The sequence below is a fragment of the Pyrgilauda ruficollis genome, unplaced genomic scaffold (assembly GCF_017590135.1).
Source record: "Pyrgilauda ruficollis isolate IOZ18807 unplaced genomic scaffold, ASM1759013v1 scaffold50, whole genome shotgun sequence".
Classification (NCBI taxonomy): domain Eukaryota; kingdom Metazoa; phylum Chordata; class Aves; order Passeriformes; family Passeridae; genus Pyrgilauda; species Pyrgilauda ruficollis.
Genome location: NW_024526600.1, coordinates 8,076,303 through 8,091,876, shown reverse-complemented (window position 1 = coordinate 8,091,876; position 15,574 = coordinate 8,076,303).

Below are 15,574 nucleotides of genomic sequence, written 5' to 3'. Positions count from 1 at the left end.
TAGGCCCAGAGTTTCATTTCCAGTTTCCAGGAAATGAAGCAAGGCTTTGTTATTCATTTTCCATACGAAGAAAACAGTTTTCAACAAGTCAATTTAGCTTATTGCTTTGCAATAAGCTAAATTTTGGATTTATTAGGCAATGGTTGCCATGTGGCATGCATAATGCTTTTTAATTATTATTCATAATGAATATTATCAATGCTAAGGGACTTCCTGCAAGGGGTTCAAGGCAGGTACCTACAGGAATCAAAGACTTTCTAGTTTACAGACTCTTACTCTGGATATTTAATAATAATTCAGTGGAACTCCTGACCATCCTTAAGGACCCAACAGTGCTCTCCAAAGTTGCCTTGCCCTGAAAAAAATTTCTTCCATTAATACCTTGATTAGAGTACGCCTAAAATCCTGACAGCATTGCAAATAATTTTAAAGCAGCTCAACCCATCTAACCAAACATTCCTGTATGAAAGAAAATCCATGTATAATGTCAGTAAGAAAAATAACAAATGAAAAAAAAAAAAAAAAGGAAAAAACCACACAGGCATGCAAAGGAATTTTACCTGTAATATTTGCCTCAGGTTGAATAGACTTCAAGTAATCTAAAATGTAATGTCAGTAAGAAAAGTAACAAATGAAAAAAAAAAAAAAAAAAAAGGAAAAAACCACACAGGCATGCAAAGGAATTTTACCTGTAATATTTGCCTCAGGTTGAATAGACTTCAAGTAATCTAAAATTTTATATCCTGATGTCCTACTTACAACCCAAAATCAGAGAGACTAGGCGTTCCTGCAACAGCAAAGGAGGCTGTTTCTGAGGGTGAATTTACTCCTTTATCTGGATGTTTTATGCACTTGCCTGAGTTGTCTTTATCCCCCACACACCCTTTCCTTTAAAAAGGAAGATACAATCCTTTTAGGAAGTTATTTATCTGCACTAAACCTTCCATGACCAGATCACAACCACCACCCCAGCCTAAGCTTTTAATTGAAATAGATTACCATAGGTTTTTCTACATTCTTATTTTCTTCACACACATATCAAATCCTCCAAATCCAAGCTTTCTATTTTCAGACCATTTAAAACTATTAGAGCTCTGAATCACCATACTGTCATTAGTGGCCAGGCTGCCAGTCACATATTGTTGTGCCACTCTATTTTGAAGGGCCTAAGATTTCTTGTTAGCTTTCTGAAAGCAAATTTTTTTTTTTGTTTGAAATAAGTTTCTCAGGCCATTGTGTGCGGCTTGCAGTGTAAAAATAAACACAGGGAAATGCTGGAAATAAATTGCTGTAGAAATACTGACATTGAGAGTGGCCTTTTGAAAAGAAGAAAAGAAATCTGGATATGGTAGTTACTGTCAGCATTATCCTTCCTCTAGGAGAGGAATTCAAAAGCAGACACACAGTTACACCATTTATAGCAAAACCTACTAGTCCATGAAATCAGAAGCTGTAAGAAAAGAATGTTTTTATATTGTATCAAAATAGCAGGGAATAGAGCTTGGCTCTTGAAGGTCCCAGAGAGCCTTGAGGCCTTGAATCATGACTGTTTAATAAGCAGGTCTAATTCTGCAGCAAGCACAAACAAGACAAAACCTCTTTGAATGGGTTTGGACCCTCTTGTGGTAGCTGCAAAGACCTTCTTCAAAACAGACTTGCCTCTGTTTTCTGTGTTCTGCACATCAGAAAAACCAACCTAAAGTAGGAATTAAATAAAGGAAAAGGTCTATGACATGCAGAAAAATGAAAATCTGCCCTTTAATTTTCCCTAATTTAATATTTTTATGCAACACTTGCAGCACAAGAACGGGGAAATGAGAGAACCAAAACATTTAAACACCTACCCAGTCCAAAGAAACTAAAAACCCACTGCACTTGTTTTTCTTTTTTACCAAACATATAACGAGCAAAACCTGTTGTCAGATTCAGGCTTTGGAGGTTACAATTTCAGGCAGTAATAGAGGCCTCGTGCCATTAAAAGGTTTGTTCAATATTTAGCTTCATGTGATTTGTTTTCTGAAGTTGGAAGAAACAAATAAGTTATTTCTGAAGTTAAAAGTGCTCTCAATATTTTTGTATGCTCTTAAACAAAAAACATCTGGCTATATTTAGATATGGAACAATACATTATCTCAAGAATATTTGCCCAGTGACTGGGGAAGAACTACAGCAAACATTTGGAAAAGTACAAATTAGAGGGAATTTGAGCTTTTTTATTTTTCTTATCCCTATGAAAATGAAGTTTTACTAGATTAAAAAAAAAAAAAAAAGTGGGGGGAGAAAAGAAGATAAAATACATATTAAAAAGCAGCTTCACTGTATTCCTTAATAACAGCTACTGTGTTGTTGTGTGCATATAAACATACAAAGACTAATTTAAGAGAATTGTAAATGAACCACTGGTCTTTGCAGGCTGTCTTGTTTCCAAATTTCACAACAGCAAGGCTGGAATAGTAAAACAAGTTGTATTTGAAATGCCTTTTTTCTGTACCCTAATTGGGATAGAGAATAGAATTAAATGAAAAATACATAAAATGATCTATTGTAGCAGCTGTGGGCTCTGTTTGCTGTACTCTGTCTTCTTTCAATACCAATTCTGAAGACAGAAGATACTCAGAATCTAAATCTCTTTCAAGTCTGAGGAAATGCTTCTAATAATCAGTGCCTACCAAAAATAGATTTTAATCACAGATCACTCTGTGTTTACTGACATCATTAATAAACAACCCCAAGTGTGAAAGGTACACCTTGTCCTGTGGCCTTCACTTGAGAGCTGACCAAGTTTTCATGCACTGCAGCTTCATTAAATGCTTACTAAATATATATTTCCCTCTAAAAAGTCACCTGGAAGACTGGTAGCTTGAGAAGCTGCAGAAACCCATTAATCTCCAGAACTGTCTTCTGCTTTTATCACCTAAAACAAATTTTTAATCCAGATACTTGCCAAAGCTTTATAACAGACAAGACAGAGATATTTTGAACATACTATTTTAGAAAAAAAAAAGGAATAAAAGATTTGTTAACAGTAGACATGCATATCCTTTTTAAAACAGCACTTCTTAAAAATTATTTTGCACCAAGAGGCAGAATAAATCTATTTTACTCATCTTCATGCTGTATAAACACCAAAGGGGAACAGAAAGCTGTTGTTACTCATCAAAAACTCACTATATGTTACCAAGGATGCTTTGGACTTGTTATGGAGTCCCAAGATCTGCATGATACCCATATGGATAAATCTCAACTCACAAAAATGTTTGTAAGTGTGGGAGAACACTCCTAAGGATCAAGAATGTTTGTCAACTTTTGATGACACATCAGAACTCAGAAGACTTGGGTTTGATCCATTAAGCCTCACTTAGTTCACAGAGCATTTTAAAGGGATATAGTTTGCATATTGAAAGTTTTCTGTAAATATAAACATTCATTAAAATTTATTAGCATTTGTAAAAATAAATAAATTATAACATACAATCCAATCCCTGTTCACAGGCAAGAAAAACCCAGGGACCTGTCTTAAAACTAGAGAGAATATTTTATTGGCAAAGTTCTATAAAAAAAACATGGGTGGATGAAGTACTGAAACACAGTAAGATGAGACAACTATTTTTTATTTATTCCATGTAAAAAAAAAAAAAAAAAATTAAAAAAAAAAAAAAAAAAAAAAAAAAAAAAAGACTATATTTCTAAGCATTCCCTGTGGAACTTACTGAGACACAAGAAAGAGAAGAAAAAATTATCTGAGAAACAGATATTAGCACAATCTATCCTGAAAGGTTTTTACAGCACAGTGGAAGATTGGGCAGACAAAGGAAGGCTGTGTGAATTCATCTGGAGTTTAACAGAAGTCTCAGGGAACCTGGTAAAAAAAGGCCATGCTAAAATAACTGGTGAATGGTGATGGAAAGTAACGTCAATTGCTACAAGTGATGTCACATAAGAAGATTGAAAGGCATCCTACAAAACAGCATTCTCCTTGCTACCTAGGCCAGTATTATTCAATATGCTAACAGAGGATGTGGGGGCACAAATCATCTCAGCAGCATTTTCAAAGCAGCAGCAGCAAGATATAACTAGACATAATCAAGTTGAGTATGGATTTGTTTGTCTAAACATTTTTGCCCAGAATTTTGTAAAATGCTAATAAAGACAAGGGAGAAAACTAAATGATCAGTTCAGAGCAAAAAGAAGCATTTAAAGATTACCCCCGTGTTATTTTCTGTAGTCATATGATTTCTGGTATACTCTTAAATAAAGGCAATACTGTCTTTAATGCCTGATTGTTCATGATAAGCAAATGTGAGGTGAATATGCAGTAGAGATGAAAGAGTCATTTCTATTCCTATTTACTGACTTAATGCCAGTGATTTAAAGATATCACTTCAGGCCCTCACCACAGAGAAGAAAATAATTTTCCAAGAATTCTTTGCACTTTTCTCCTGTCTACAAGGAGTGTGAACATCTGTCCTCACCCTGCCCCACAGTTCTCGCTGCTGCATTCAGGCTTCTTGTCAATCCACAGACATTGCAGAGGCACTCCTCTCCGCAGCAGGAATATTCATTGATCTGATGCAAGGAGCAGAAAGCTGATGGAAGTGCAGCTGGCTGCAGGAGAGGTGATGAACGGGATCAGCACAGTTCAGCTCTTGGGGTCAGGGCTCCTTCAGCTCCTCTTGGAGCCCTGCAAGGCAGCGGAGTGCCCCAGGGCAGGGTGAAAGGCAGTGCCCCCACTGCCAGGGATGGCCTGGAGGCAGCCAAAGGCATCTGAGAGGAAGTCCTTGAGAAGCTGCTGGAGTCATTTAGCAGGAGCTGAGGAATGAAGAGGCTGGGTGAGGCTGCTGGAGAGGAACAGAACCATCAATCACCCGAGGTGCCCAGGGCTTTCAGTCATTTGTTGGTGGATGACAGCGACAAGAGCAAGGGAATGCCTCCTCCAGGAGCACTGCAGAGCTTGCCATCCTCATCTCCAGGGCAGCAGCCATAAAGAACGGGATGCACAGATGTTACCAGGGTCTCAGTGCTTTGGAGCACACCCACTGCTGGCCTGCCAGGCATGGGAAGGACCCTTGGCCTCACAGGTTGATCGGGACAGAGCCATTTCACTACTGTCAGATGCCTGAGGTCGCTCCAGAGTGAGGGAGAACAGGACTTGGACATCTCACTCTAGGACAGCAACATCTCCCTTGGACAGGCCTGTGGCAGGAGAAGACCAGGCTCAAGAACATCTGAGGAACTAAAGGTGCCCAGATCCTTGGATCCTGATGAGAGACATCCATGAGTCCTGAGGAAGTGGGTAAGGCACAATGCAGCACGTTTGAGAAGCCACAGCATTCCAGTGAAGCTCCCACTGTCTGGAAACACTGGTCAGGGAGCTGGAACACCTCTTCTATGGAAACAAGAGAGTTGTGGTCATTCAGCCTGGAAAAGAGAAGGCTCTGGGAACACTTTATAGCAGCATTCCAATACCCAAAGGAGGCTACAAGAAAGACAGGAGATTTTACCAGGGCATCATTGGGAGGAAAGGGTTAAAAGCAGAAGATTTGGTGAAGTGGGAGTAGCTTCGCTCTAAATTACCTTGCAGCTGAGAATGCTAACAATGTTGCTGCGGGAAACCTTCCCTTCATTATACCTATTGTTGTTCATCCTCTGCCTGCTTTGAGAGGAGGAACTCCTGTGTGGAGAGACCACATTCTGAAACACAAGCTCGAGTCTCCTGCTGGGAGAGAGAAATCATAAAGGCAAAACCTTGTGATAAACCACGTGTGCACAAAGCTCTTTGAAATTTGGGGCAGGCAGCAGCCCACGGATGAACTGAGGAGTCTCTGCTGCCCAGCCTTGTTAGAGATGTAATGAAATAAATGTCTCTTGCATTTCAGCTGTGGTTTGATGGTCACCCTGGCTACCTGCAGGTGTCCATTCCCACAGGCATGTTGTGAGTGATAGGATAAGGGGGAAATGCTTCAGCTGGAGAAGGACAGGTTTAGATTAGAATTTAGGAAGGGATTCTTCCCAGTGAGGGTGGTGAGGCATGAGAGCAGGTTGCCCAAGAGGAGCTGTGGATGCCCATCCCTGGAAGTGTCAAAGGCCAGGTTGGATGGGGCTTTGAGCAACCTGGGACAGTGGAATGATTCCATGTCTATGTTGGAATGAGATCATCTCCAAGGTGCATTCCAACCCAAACCATTTTACAAAATACTTACTCAACAAGAGCTTATTGGTTGATACATCTAAGAAATTTTTGCTGACATACACAGACCATTCAGGGTTTGCAGCCCTTTTAGTTTTGCAGGTAACAATCTTACCTCTGACCCACACTTCGGGAGAACGGTGTGGTACGTGCTTACACAGCCAAATTAACTTCAGAGTTAACAATTCCACCCACTGAACCGAAGATAAAAAAAGTAATAAATGAGGAACCGTATTGCTAAAAGAAATAAGTCATCTCTAGTGTGAAACAAAAATTAAACCTATCAAGACATATGTTAGAGCAAAATCTTATTATTAAATGACATCTGAATAGAAACACAGGTTTATATTAATAATGAAAATAGTGAATATCAGGTGTGGAAGAAGAGGCAATCAAATAACCCAGTCCTACACGCTGCCACCAAAAAGAGTAATGAAATTTCAGGATCTTCTCCCCCCACGTCTATATATTCTCATAGCACTGTGATCTTCAGTTCATGCTGCACTATTTTACAAGTGCTTCATTATAAAAACATTTTGCTGTTGAGGAAACAGCTTTGAAAATATCTTTCATCTACAGCACGTCAAGAAAATCAAGTTAGTGTGGATGAAGCAAGTTTAAAGCTTAGGCAGCCACTCCTCATTATTATCCAGTGTAAAGATTCCCATTCTCCAACCGGTGTTACAAATTAAATTAACTCATTTTATTAAACATGTTTTAAATAATTCACCAACAGCAACCACAAATTTTTAAAAAATAATAAAATTTTTAAAACCCCAAAACATTCATGCTTCTTTCTCTGGTTTTCCTTCCTTTGCATCTTGCTGCCTCATGTTCTAATATGTACAAAGATTTTTGTTTGGTCAGTCTGTAATACAGTCTCAAGAGCACATACACTTTTTTTTGGCATAAGGATGTCTCAGTTAACATGATCTAGAGAATAACATCATCTTGCGCCCTAGAAGCACTCAATAATTCTTGCTTGTTTCAAAACAAGGTTCATTTTTAGGCCTTACTGCTTTAAGCTGTCCACAGGCAACAAAAATCCAAAAGGGAGGAAAACATCAATTCTGCACAGCAGAAGTTTTTATAAGCACTGCTTTTCAGAGCTTGAGAGTGCAAAAAAAATCTTAACTTTTAGGTATTTTGCGAAAAAACTTTTTTAATTCACGCATCTTGCAGAATTACAGTCAAGAGTTCACATAAAGGTGGAGAGGAAAGAAAAAAGATAATGGTGAAAGAGAAGAATATGCATCTCATAATGCATACAACCACATGAATTTACATATTTTCAGCAGAACTTTATGCTCTTGGTATTTTCAGCCTTATGGGTAGGCTGAAAAAAATAAAAGTTGTTTCTTTTCAGAATTATATTTAAGGTAACTTACTTTGCCCCTTCCACCCTGTTTTTAAATATTTTATTGCCTGTAGCAAATTTAGAATACATGGTTGAGTTCCATGGAGAGCTCTTTGATAAATCACCAAGGAGAAAAAGAACTTGTTACTGAAATATTTACAAAAAAATTCCTAAAGAAATTATACAAAAACAAACTGGATACAAAGAAACACTTCCCAAAACAAGCATTTAAAAGTATGACATTTCCAAGAGTTGTGGAAGACTTGATTTAAGGATGCTGTTATGTAAAATAAAATGAGCAACCTGAAAAGTTTCTAGAGGTCTGCTGGTCAGTATGATCCATCCCACCTGGATTTGATAGTCATAAAAAACACTCCAATCACCTAATCTGGTGATTTGGCTTTTGCCCCGTGATCTAATTTAAAGTATAATAAATAGGTTTCACTTAAAGATGATTTGTTGTTGTTGATGCTTTCAAAATTCCAGCAGAGATCTTATTCTTACAACCCATGCATGCAATAAGTGTATTTGAGCTCCATTAAGCTCAGTTGTAGATTTCTTCATTTTAATTTTAAGGGTTTTTAGTGTAAATTAAACCACTGGCCACTGAGCTTTCTTGCAATTCTGTGTGAAATTCTCAAACCTAGCAACATAGTTACATTTCTTTTAAAGTTCTGATGTACTTTAATGAGTTGAATAGAAGACATTTCTGAAGATTCGTTATGAAAAACTCAAATTCTGTGAGATTCTGTTAATGTTGAATTATTTTAGTGGCTTGCCTTTTTACACTGCCCAGTATTTTCTCCCACTGACTGGATTACAAGAAAGTCCTTCTAGTAATGACTTGTCCACATTATGATAAGGAAAAACACAAGAAATACAAAAAAAAAAATCAATTTAAGGAGATGTTGGTGCATTTTTTTCTCCTCTCTCACACTGACTTTGCATGGAAAACACCTGATTATTTCAGAGAAATTACACAAGAACTGAATTCAACATTTATTTTAATTCTGCTCCAGGCTAACCCTGTCAAAATTGTAATTGATTACAAAATATGCCCAGAACTGGAATGTTCTGTTTTGAGTCTACAAATTAGGGCTCTTTTCAGCACACACAGCAGTTTTTTAAGAACAAGGAATAGTCACAGAACTGCTTTTGTTCTCTCCAGCACACCATTAGTGAAATGATGAAATGGGGATTTTTCAATGAGTATTGGCATATTTACATTAACTTTTCCTATTGGCTTTCCCCAAAACACCTCTCAGCACAAAGCACAAAAATACAGAATGAGAGTAATGCCCTTAGATTTTGTTCTCTCTTCAAGTTCTTTTCCCACAGGAACATATCCTTAAAGCTTGTTTCATTTCATTTCTAGCATCTGATTCCACATGCACAGCTTTGACACTCACCCCTAATACTGAGGTGGTTTATTTCATGCTAATAGTGATGGAGAAAAAAACCCAATTCAAAACATTAGAAGTATCTAAGAAAGGCATCCTTATAGTTATATGCAACTCCCATAACACAAGTCCTAAAGAAACCCAAAAATAATCAACAAATCTACTTTTCTGTTCTGTGTTTCTCTTTATGAACCACTGAATAACTTACATTCAATCAAATTCAGTTTTAAAACAGATTTTAAAACTTGTTTTCTCACTTTGGGTTTTTTTTTTTAAAGCATTTCCCCCAAATCCAAGGTTCAATGGAACAAACAAATCTCTGGTTCTCCACTGTTACACAGGCAGGTAGATTGCAAACTGACCTGAAGTTGATGAAATTCTGCAAAAGCAAAAAATTCCTACCTGTATAGGTTTGGGATCCAGGAGTACAACTAACATAGGATTTTCCTTCATGTTTTCCTTCATTAAACTATGCATAAAAACCCCCAAGCTCATACAACCAGTTATAGATAAAGATCCCAGTTTTAAAGCCTCACTACATTTAAGCTCAACATTTAGGTCTAGGAGTGCTGGGACAGATGCTAAATAAATTTGAAATGGATTTATGTGCAAAATTATTCATATTGGTTTTGACTGGAATGGAAGGAAGTTATATTCAAGCTGAACTGGCAGCAAGAGTGTTGGAACTGTCCTCCAAGCAGACAGATGTTCCTGAAATTAAATAACAAGGAAGGGTGGATTACTGGGTGATCCATGGTAACGTTAATGAACCACGTTTCCAACAAATTTACGAGTCCAGAGAGGTGTCAGGGACATAAAAATTGCAAAGAAGGGAGTGTGGAGTGGACACATTCTGTACAAAAGCAGAGCTATTTACATTTTAGATGTCAGCAGTATCTTGCCTGGCATTTCTGTGGCTGAAAGAAGTCATATTTTAAACTGTATTGACATGCCCAGAGCAAGCCTTGCTTTATCCTGAATCGATCCCAGCTCAGAGCAACATTTCCATTCATCAAGTTATAGACAGGTGAAACCTATTCATAGACCCAGGACTGCTCACAGGCAACAGAAGGATTTTTCCCTGCTTGTTTGTTCCCTGAGCAAAATTCTTATGATCCAAGATTTGTCTTACACACAGAAAGAGGGAGATTTGGTCTCTAAGTCTTGATTTACAAATAAGTCATGGTGATGCTAGTCCAAAATAGCAGATTCAGAAAATTATGTATACAAAACCCTACCAGTTATTTTCCACTCTTTATCCTTCACTCCCAAATACTGATGGAAATACATTATCTTCCCTCTATTTTTCCTGCAAATCAGGGAAAGTTTGTCTTACTACCACTTTGATAACACCTTTCAACCAACTTCTCAAAATATTCTCTAGAACATCAGACTATTAATGACCTTTCAAAAATGGAGAAACTGAACTTTCAGGTGCTGGAGATCTGAGCACTCCAAATGAAAATATAATTCAGGACAGGTCAGACAAAAGCCTCCTTAGCTATGATCATAGTGAGAGAACACACAAACAGCACTTCCCCCTCTGTTCCTTTTTGCTCTGCCAAGTGATTTCAAAGACCCAACCTATAGAGTGTTTCAGAAGGGGAAAACCAACCAAACCAAACAAAAAAAAAAGCAACACAAACAAAAGGAAAACAGCACTTCTAAAAAGGCAAACAGCAGCTAGTGTGACATCTTGAGATGGCTCTTGTTTGAGCCTGTAGGAGTGGCACACGCAGTGTTACTGTTCAGTGCAGTAGTGGGCAGCTGCAAGCAGTCCCAAACACTTTGCAGTTAAAGGGAATGCTCTTTTATTTAGGATAAACTTGTTAGCCAGACATCTCAGATCTCATACATTAATAATTTTATCACCACTCAAGGCAAGCAGAATCAACCAGTGAGAGTGAAAAATAACACCTCACCCAAGTCTCCTAGGCACTCTCCTGTTTGTCATTACAGTTCTCCTGTGAAAAAAAACTTGTGATGAAAGGGGGATAGAGGCAGATAATCCTTAAAATATAAGAAAAGAGCTTCAAGCAAGAACATGAAAGGAGAAAAGGTGGGAGAGAAATTCTGTTCTCTTGTTTGAAACATTAAAATTTGCCAGAGATTACTTTGAAACCCTCAGAAACTAGATAAAGTAAGAATATTCTGTGAAAACCTAATTTGGAGGGGGCCAACAAGGAGCATCAAGTCCAAATCTTAAGTGAATGGCCCATACAGGGACTGAACCCATAATTTCAGCATTATTAGCACCATGCTCTGACCAATTAAGTCTTGTAGTCTTAGGTTTTCTGCCAAAAATGGCTTGCTGAGCTGTGTGAAAACATTCAGTTTATCCACAAGGTAATTCTCAGAAAGTCCAGAGAAGAACATTGGTGTCTAACTGAGACAAGTGTTTGTTGGAATCAGTCAGATTGCTGATTCTAAATATTTTAGTGGAAATCAAGCCCTTAACCAAGGGCAGTTATGGCATTAGGGACAGAAATAGAAATTCACAGAAGAACACAGTGTTGGAATAGAAAAGCAGTGTCTGAGAAACCACATTCTGCAAATATTTAGGACACAGCACTTGCTGAGGGTTCTCCTCTGTTCAGGGCTTCACTCTGAAGTACTATAGTGGAAAATCCAAGTGACAGTGCTTGCTCAAGAAATGAATATTGGTCAGGCTACAATTCTCTTACCTGACATTCAGTTCCTGGATAAAAGCTTAGCAAATCTAATCCCACTCTGCATCACTGGAGTTTTAAACTCCATGAAGAAACACTGGCATGGAGTTTTTGCGGAGAGAGCAGCCAAAGGGAAGAGAGTCAGGATTTTGAGGCAGCCTGTGATGAGTGACACTGCCATGGAAATGGGATCACACACACCTCTCTCCCAGGAAAACGTGTTCGAGGGATGGGGAAGGAAGCATCAGCTGATCAAAGCCTCCAGGGAGCAAGGATCACTTGGTACATCAGCAGTCACAAAGTTCTCCATGAGAAGCGAGGGAAAATTTCCCTCCCACTCGTCAGCTTCGAATGCGCCTTCCCACTTGGAGCAGCTCCTTGGAGCACCACAACTCTTAAAAGCTCAGGTCTAAGAAATTCTCAGAAAGAACTAATGGAAATAAATGCATTTTTAACAGAACTCTTCCAGTTTCAGCTCAATTTTGTCATCTATGTGACACTTCCAGTAAGTAAATAATTTCAGATGGGAAATCACAGGTGGATTAGTGTAAGCTTATCGACTGTCAAGGTAATCATCCTGCAGCACAGAAATCTGAGACCTCTTGACCAGAAAGGGAATGGAACACACGTCTTACAGAAGCAGGCTTTTATGAAAAGATAATTTAGTGGCTTCAGGGCAATAAAGACAAGTTTCAGAGCAGTTACAATCCACTTTTAGATTATATTACCTCTCAGTCCTTTTCTCCTAAAATAACCTGCTTCTCCACCTCCCTCTACCTCAATCTTCCTTCTTCCTTTGCCTTTCTTCAGAGCAGTAAGGGAATGAACATTATGAATTATTGATGTGAGAAATACAGAAATTTCATCAGGAGAGGGTTTTTTAACTTCTTTTCCCCCAGAAAAGCTCAGGAGATAGTTTGGACAGGAGCAGAAAGCCTACACAGCAGAGGAAGGCATGTGCATAACCATCTGTAGCAGCTCCACACTTCCTACTGCTTTTCAGAAATCACTGAGACAAGTGACTTAAGTAGACAAATTCCACCGGAAAAACAAACAAACAAAAATCCCATAAGACCCAGAAAACACAATACCAACACCCCACACCAAAAAAAAACAAAACCCCCAAACCACCAGCCCACCACCCTATCCAGAATATTCATCACAGGCATTTGTGATTGTTGTGCTGATTTCGACTTTTTGAGACCTAGTCAGTCCCACCTGAGAATGTCAGTGAAATAATTCACATTCTTTCAAGTTTCTTATCAATATTGGAGACATTCTTTATCAATCTTTGGAGTTTTATACTAGCAGGGGAGTCTCCTCCTTGTGTTGCTACAAAAGGAAGGAGGTTTTTCTCACCTTTTTTCCCTTCAGTGACCAAACCTGCATCAAAGACCCAAGGCTTCCTGCCTCAAGGCTTCCACATTTCATTTCTGTCTTACAAGGTGACAGCTACAAATGGCCATGTGTGTGAGCTGAGGCCGTGCCTGTACCCAAAAGGCCCTTCAGGAGGCCAGCAAAATGTGAAGGAGCTTGTAGGACTCATATAAACGTGTCAAATACCTACAAACTTTTACAGACACCATGGCTAGAGACTGGTTACCAGTCTGCACTGGAAGACCTTGGGTCAATTATTTGCCTTTGAGCTTTCTGGACATGATTTCACTGATGGAAGGTTGTGGGAACAGGTTTGCTGTTACCTCTCTCCCAGAACTCCCATGCACAGCAGAGCAACATACACTTAATATTTGAAGGCACAGGGTCAAATGTGTTTTTCAGTCTCTCTCTCTGTTGTTTTGGATACACATTAATGGGGTTTTAGGGGTTATTCCAAGTTCTTTGAAAGTACATCCATCCCTTCAGCCTTTCTTAACTTTTATCTTACTCCATTGAAGGGCCAATCATGCCAAATGTGAACTGTCAAAGCAGACATCAATAACCTGAATCTAACTCCACATCTACCTCGAACAAGAAAGAGAAAAATACCACTGATACAGCAGAAAAAACCAAAAAGCATCAAATATGCAAATGGCAGTCTGCAGACTGACTGCTCAAACTGTTCAAGCTGATAGCTTCAATACCACTCAGTTTTCCTTCTCACTTTGGCAGACATGTCTGCCTTAACCAAATGTTTTTGCTTCCTTTCCCCTAAGACTAGGGAAAAATGCATCCTCATTTATTACCTTCCTCTCCCTCTTTCTTCCATATCCTTCATTGATGTTTTTATGTAGGTTTATTATACCAGCTTGAGTTTCATCAATCTCAAGTGCTTTTGACCTTAAGATCTACTTTCCTAAACTATGGATAGGAAGCCCTGGCTGTTGTCTGGAGGATCCATTGACTGTTGCATCTTTATTTTCAAATATTCTGCTCTTGGTGGTTATTCCTTCTCCATAACTGCTCTCTCACTTCAAGAAAAAAAAAAAACAAAAAAAACACCCTTTTTTACTTTCTTTATCCTCAGCATCTCCTGCTCTCCTTCATGATATTGTTTTCTATTCCAAGACTATGTCTGTGTTTTGCAGTTAAACCTCAGAGCAGTTTCAGGCTATCTCCTAGTTTGCATTTCTGAAGTGCTGTGTAGCTCTGCACCCATATCAGTTATTTTTAGTGCTCAAAACAATTATTAGGATCCTCCATTTAACAAGGCTATAAACTGGTTTCCACTTAAAATGGAAATGAGTGAAATCTTCAACATATATCAATGGAACTTGTTTGTAAAGTTTCATGCTCTGGTAACCTTCATCTTTATTAAGGCTGAAGAAGTCAGTCCCATGTGTCACATCTAGAGAAACACTGGCAGAAACGGCCCTGAAGACATAACAACCCACTAGCCCAAATAATTTGCACTTTAAATGTAAATGTCTATCCTTCCATCCCCTGAAGCTTCATCTCCCAAAACCATCTCTAGGGGTTTATCACCTGTATTCAAACATAAATAAATACTTTCCATAACTTAATAAAAATTAAAAAGAGAGAGAAGAGAAAATCATAAGGAAAGAAGAGGTAAGATAGTGAGCCTGAAACACTGATTAATCTGCTGTGGTTAATCAATTTGTGAACTAATTGAACAACTAAACCAGTTGAAATAACCGTTGGTAATTTCTAGAAGACATAGCTTCCACTTTAGTTCGATTTATGGGTAGTCATTGCTTTAGTAACAAACATTTACTGTCTGATTAACTCAGACTTTTCAGCCCTATAAAGTTACAGGAACAGGTCAGGTGACATTATTATAAATCCTATCTAGTCTATACTTTTCTATTCTACATTGCCTGCAAAATACAGAGTCAGAAATAGAGAGATCATTGGGGGGATATACATTTAAGCAAATTCCTGAAAATTGCTAAGCTTTGACAGTCAAGTTTACAAAGATTTCCTGACTTGAGAGCTGTGATTGAACAGTTTGTTTTAAATAAATAGGAGGAGATGGAGCTCACTATACAAAAACCTAGTTGGAAATTATTAGGGAATGCAGATACTGAAGTCTTGCAGAGCTTTGATTACTTCAAATAATTAACAAGTCAAAGGAACAGGCAAATAATATAACATTATATATATATATACAGTTTTACAGTGCAAAACTTTTAGTCATTACATTATGAAGTTCTCCTACACACCTGTTATTAATTTTAACAGAAAATTACTAAAATTTTCAATAAAAGATGAACTCATGCAATGACATTAGAAGCTGGATTTAGAATGTGAAACTTCCTATTCTCTCACATCTGTACAATTTTCCCGCTTAATTTACATAACAAATGAATTCCACTCAGATTAAAATACTTCAGGCTCTCTGTTCTTACTCTATTTGATCATGAAGAATTACCTGGCACACTGACATTTCAGAGAAAAATCAGGGTATTGTACTTTTTTTAGGCTATTTCCTTTGATAATATTTTAAACCAAGAAATATTAGCATAATTCTTAAGCATATATGCTTACAAATGTGTGCTAAATA